A 6,692-nucleotide genomic window follows, 5' to 3' on the forward strand; every position below is an offset into this window, starting at 1 on the left:
TTCCTTCCTTCCTTCCTTCCTTCCTTCCTTCCTTCCTTCCTTCCTTCCTTCCTTCCTTCCTTTCTAAAATTTGTTTTATTTTACAACAGTCAAAATCTAGAAGGCTGCCAGTCGAGACACTCTCTAGTAGCAATTTACAGTTATATGGATTACATGGACTAGAACATTTTAAAAAACAAATCTGGGTACTGACATATGGTTACCAAGTCTATATATTGTCATATAAGGCCATTGCAAGCTTCTATATCTAATCATCATCATTTAATGTTGGATTGAAACCTAGGAAATTATCATTTTTGTAGCTCATAAACAGTCAAATATTGGCAATTTCCTGTGGTTCAGTATAATATATTAAAGTGTATTTTAACATGAGAACTATAGGAAGGATATGATCTTACAATAAAGGGCTGACCTTTAAATGAATTTATTTAACTTTATGAAAAAATACACTATACGTTCTTGCCTTTTCTTATTTAATCATGGACCATGAAAACTTCATCGTGGTCTGGCACTAGTTTTTGATGTGTCTTTGTTTAAACACAGGTCCAATGAAACACATCTGCGAGATCCTCTCAGGATCACTCTCATTCCCAAAAAAAACATCACTTTTTCCTAGCCTCTGAGGTGGAGTTCTGGCCTTCCCTTGGTTCAAAGTCATGTTCAAAGAGCAGTCATGTTCTCTGAGGCCTTCTCAGGTGATTGTTGAGTAAATTCTTCACTTACACCAAACATGGGTATTTAGGAGGCACGTTTGCAGCACCCAATTCATTGTCACATTCACCTTCATAAAGAACATGGTCACATTTACTAAAGGAGCCTCAATAACCTCCCATGATTTTTCAATGATGTATGCAAACCAGTTTTTCTATCAATCATGAGTTAAAGATGCTTTCTTTTGAATTGTGATTTTTGCACAACTCTTCTATCACCCTCTATTTCCTACAAAAGAGACCGTCATCTCTCTTACAAGAAAAATCCAGACAGATTGTACAACAAACTGGCTTTGGTTATTAAAAACATCTTTTGAGCTCTTGGCACAACAAGCAAAACCACTCCTGATGAAAAGAGTGTCTTTCTCCCATATGGTTCTCGAAAGAAGTACAATTTTCTGACTTTATTGTACATGTGAAAACAATAAACAATTTGCATTTCTTTCTTTTCCTAGCAATTCAAACTCTAACCTGAGGGTTTTTAAAGAATGGATTTAGTAATTTCTACATTGTACCACTTTCTGAAATATTGATTGTCAGTGAAGTTACCAAGCCTCGGCCAAATGTTTCAGTTTATCTCTCTCCTTTTTTGTGAATCTGTAAATGCGTCAGAAAAATGTTTATTGTAATGTTAGAATGTGCATGTGTTGGCATTAAAAGTGTGGTTTTGTTCCTATGGGGAATCAAATGGAAGCAAAATTACAGTTAATTCTTGGTATCTGTGCTAATGGGGAACAGACTGAGTTTGTACCAATAATATTGAAAATTTTATTTTAGAAGTTGGGTTGAACTCTGTCCTTCACTAAACCTTTTGCCAGAGAGACACAAGTAGTTAAGTTGTTCTCTCTCCTCTCTCCTGTGTAGAGAAATGAACAACAGAAACGAAGCGTAAAAGTAAAAGACTTATTCACAAATTTTATGGTGATTAGATTTTTCTCAACATGTTAGCTCCAGCTCTTTTGTGAAAAGAGAAAACCACTCTGTAGTGAAAGAGGATGATAGTCTTCCTATTCCTTTAGTAAGGCGTCTTGTCTTTCCTTATGATTTAAGAGGTAATCATCCACCAAAACTTGTGTTACTTCCCTGCCAAATTCAGTTTCAGTAAGTAACTGAAAAAAGAAGGATTTCAGAGAATTTCGAAGTCTCTTTAAAGCTATTCTCTCAGCAAGGGAAGATTTGAAATATAGCTAAATGGGAAGAATGCCACCACAGAGCTATCTACTTCTAGCCAGTAGCCTGCAAGAGAAAGGATTTATTTCATCTGGTTCAGTCTCTGACCCTTTGGAAGAAGGAGATAATGTATAAGCTCTTTATGACCTCATGGCTTCTACAAGGATTTTCAATAGAACAGAGAGGCAGAGCCTCATTTATTCTGGATCTGTAATATTTCTTGAATGCAAAACTCTCACACATTTGCAGGGACAAAAGTGTATTGCACTCATGGTGTCCAGATGTGATGCTCCAATGATATAAGTCACTAATTTGTTCTATAACTATTATTATCTGTTGAAGAAGACTTAGAAAATGACTTCCAGTTTTAAAAAAGCCTGGAAAATTTTGTAATTCTTTGCCACTCACAGTGGTAGTTCTGACACTACTCTGCAAAAGCTTTGGAAATTTACATATGTATATATATATGTAGGATAGGGGAAACCTTAATTAACTACAGTAGAGAAACTGAAAATACAAAATGAAATGGTGGTTTTAAATATGGCTGGATATCATAATTAGTCCCAGATGGTTCCTTTGTAGTCAGAAGAGTTCACCCAAACAGCCACATTTCTTTGTTTGAAAGTCAAAATAGAAACCAAATTAGGCTCCTGCATTGTGTCCTCATACTTACAGCAAGACTTTGCTATATGTAGGTCTTGTGAGATGTCTGTCCATTGAGACAAAAAGATTGTGTCCTCTATAATATACTCTTTACAAGGTAACAAATGTTTTCAGAACCAAGGATTTCTCTTTCTTTCTGGTTTTCTGCATTTGCTTTTAGTAATGGCATAATAACATTTTCCCTTTCTATGGTTCATCTCTTCAGGATGCTCATTGCCCTGGGGGAACAAGCCAAGCCTCATAGGTCTCAGGGTGTTATCCCCATTTGCTGTAGGAAATCATACTTGCCACCAAATAGAAAGCTCTGGTTCTCGTGCAGAATAGCCAGGCAGATCAAAAAGTGTCTTTAAGCAAATTTTGTTTGTCATCGAAGACCAGGGAAAATCAAACCAAAGAAAACACACAGTTGATTGCCGAAAAGGTTATTATCTCTGGCCCTTTCCAAGAGACATCAGTTATTCCTTGCTATCTCTATTAGAAAACTTGTCAGAATAAGTTAATTTGTTTCCAGTTCTGTCCTACTAACAGGTTTCACTGATTAAATTATTTAATTGGTTCAGTCATCGGAAAGGAAAGCTGTAGATATACCCAGTCTTTTCCTATAAACGATTCCCCCAGATCTGCATCTATTTGTTTTTGGAATCCAAGGTTTCTTTTAAAAATCTTCAAAGTAAGTGGATTAATACACATAATCTGTTTCTTCCTCTCTCAGAGAAAATTAAGTTAATGATTCATTGCTTTTCCATCAGCTGGAACTTGATTCAGAACAGAATTGAAGTAGGCCTTCTCTCCTGTGTAATGGATGGTGGACTTCTCAAAGTCCATGTGACAGCAAAGATCAGAGTAAGTGGGCATTTGATGTTTAGTCAGATTCATTTGTATTTAGTCAAAAAATGATATTTATTATGTAATATATGGGTAAATAAACAATAACATTTCCTCCCTGTCTTTAGATCAACACATTCATTTTATATGCTTTTATTTTTAATTAGTAATATAATAAAATATAACCTATTTTGTAATAAATGTAATGCATAATTGACCAGTGAGTCACACTAAGTTTTCTCATGAAATAAAGATTGCCTATAATTACCAGCTTTTTAGGAGAAAACTGAAGCTATTTTCCAGATCATGTAAAGCAAAACCAGCCTATAGTTTTACATGAGATAATCTAGTATAATAAGCAAAATACATTTCTCCTTTTGAAATATCTGGATAATTGCTGAAACTATCTGATTTTCTCTTTGGTGAATATAGAACCCAAACATGCAATTTTGAAATAGAAGTATAGATTTCACTTGCTGATTTAAGAACATTTTATTTCTACTTTTAATTACCCCATATTTTGTATTTTCCCATAGGACATCTTGCTTGTCCTTTAATGAAACAAATGATTAAATATGCAAATATCAACAAATAGCAAAATAGTCATCAGCTTGGCATTCTCTTATTAATGTCAAGGTGATATTGATTATGCAGTAAGAGATTATCAAATACCTGAGTAGTATAATAGCATCTAAATTATAGTGCATATATTAAATTCATATTTTATTAATATTCATATATTTTATTAACATATCACGAATACTTTTGATTTTAGGCTCTGTGCCTATAAGCCCATATTGACTTACGTGGCCCCATTATTACATTTAATAATTTCTCGCTGGAGCTGATTTCCCAACCATAGCATTTTTCTGAGCTTAGGAGTACTAAAAAGTTGGTATTAGAAGTGTGAGAAAATGAGTGAGTCATTTAAATTTTAGTTTTATATTATTTGTTAGTGCAAATGCTATAAGACACAAAGCAAATATGAAGTGTCTATTATTAATGCTCTATAGCATTTGCCATCCTTAAAATAGATATTTGGAATAAGTGATTTCACTGATCTGTTTATGTATTTACTCATTTATTTGTTCTTTTATTCAGCAAACAGATATTGAACCCCTACTATGTGTCAGATATTCTGATAGGTGCTGAGACAGATGAGAAAATGCAGATATAGGCCTTGCTTAGAGTCTGGTGGAATAATAAGTAAAATTTATTGAACATCTAATCTTCAATTACCTTTAGAATTCTGACATTCCACAAATCTAAGAACCATTCAGTTATATTATGGAATCTGTAATCCTGGTGGAATTGAGGGTAATGAAAGTGACAGCCTTCTTATTCCTTGCGAATGGCCTTGAACTTGGAGAGCAGAGAGCTGGGAAAGGGAACATGTGAGGAATGTTAGTGGAAGAGTAGGTAGCTGCCCTCAGAAAACGCATGGTAGGAATGGACTTATTTTTATTGGAGGGTGAGGGTAGCTATGTGTGTAAGGGAAAAAGCAAAGTTCAAATCTCTTTGTCCTTTAGTGATTGAAGGAAATCAGCACTAGCCTGGGAAATACAAACTCCAGAAAAACACGCTTGAGGTCTTTTGTTTTGAGGTCTTTCCATTTCTTCTCTTGCCTGAAAAATATGTTTCCTCTGAGATATTTATTGTATGGAATGAGGAGTAAAAGAGATGCCTTGAGGCTAGTGAAATAAAGGAAGTCACTTTTCTGAAGGGAATTCATGTGCTAACCCCTTTCTCATCTCTGGAATTTCTTGGGCTTGCTATTAAAGAGGTGGATAATAATCTTTTGCATAGTTCTGTTTCTAAATGAATAAGTGATCTGGACACGCTGCGTACCATTCTTGGTAAAATAGATTTATTAAGGGATGAATGAAAGTAACAGTAGATTATTTGACTAGATTTTAGCATAGCATTCTTTCTAAGATTTGATGAAAAATGACTAAGAAGCAAGTTATGGATGTTCTGGACTGCATGGGTTTTCTGACCCATGAGTGGAAACAGACGGAGAGAATCAAGGGCTGAGGCTATAGATATCTATCTACCACATTATGGAGAGGTGTCTCAGGCATTGAAGAGGTTGTGAGACAAAGGCTTATTGAATGTCTTTGGAAGTATTTTGCTGAAAGAAGGCAATAACGTGTAACTGACACTGGGTCAAGAGGCATGTTATCCTTTCAATACCAGTGAGGACAGAGAGACAGCAGCCTGAAGCTTGGGAGATGATTTTTGGAAAGTGTAGTTCATCTGAGGAAGAGATCAGATAGGCTCAAATTTGATGAACTGAGCATGAAGTTGATAATCATGTGGACACTGATAAATAGCAAACTGTGTGTACTGGGAAAATGGCTCTCTTTAAATGAACCTCGATTATCGAGAAAAGCCAATGGAGAGAGAAGTTCCAGAAATGAGCAGTTCAAATGGGGAGAGTAAGAAATGTTTGAAAGAAACAAGTAGAAGAATTAAATATGAAAATGTGAGCATAAGGAACTTTTTATCTACCTCAATTTATTGTGTGTGTGTGTGTGTGTAATTTTCCAGGAGGAACTATACTTTAAATAGAGTAAGTATACTGAAGAGAAAAAATAACTTTTTTTTTTGCTGTTTTTTAAAAACATACCTCAGAATTTATCTTTTTTAAATAAAATTAGTTTCAAGTATACAATACATTGGTTAGACATCTATATAGTTCGTAAAAACGATTCCCCCAATTGCTCCCTCCCTCCCTTGACCCTTCACCTAGCCAATGTATTATTGCGAACTGTATTCCCTATGCCATGCTCCCCATCCCCGTGACCACCCATCAACTACTAATTGTATTTCTTTAACTCTTCACCCCATTCTCCCAGTCCCCCAAGCCTCCCTTCCCTCTGTCTGTCACCAAATTGTCTACTATATTTGTGAGTCTATTCTTGATTAGTTTGTTCCTTTTATTCCTTAGATTCCTCATATAAGTGAAATTATATAGTGTATCTCTTTCTCTGTCTGACTTAAGTACCTTCTAGGTCCATCAAAACAATATCTTTTTCCATCCCCTTCCTTTTCATATGTAGGGGTCTTCTTTTCTTATCCTTTCAGCCACTCTATCTTTTGGTTAGAACACTTAATTCTTTTCCATTTAAGGTACTTATTGATTGGAATGTAGTTGTTACCATTCTTTATTCCTGTTTTTAATACATGTTTTTTCTTCTTAAGGAAGTCCCTCCAACATTTCCTGTAATACTGGCTTGGGGGGGATAAATTCCTTTAGCTTCTTTTTGTCTGAGAAGCTCTTTATCTGTCCTTCAACTCTACGTGATAGCTTTGCTGGATAAA

The sequence above is a fragment of the Pteropus alecto genome, unplaced genomic scaffold, assembly GCF_000325575.1.
Source record: "Pteropus alecto unplaced genomic scaffold, ASM32557v1 scaffold20, whole genome shotgun sequence".
NCBI classification, from domain to species: Eukaryota; Metazoa; Chordata; class Mammalia; order Chiroptera; family Pteropodidae; genus Pteropus; species Pteropus alecto.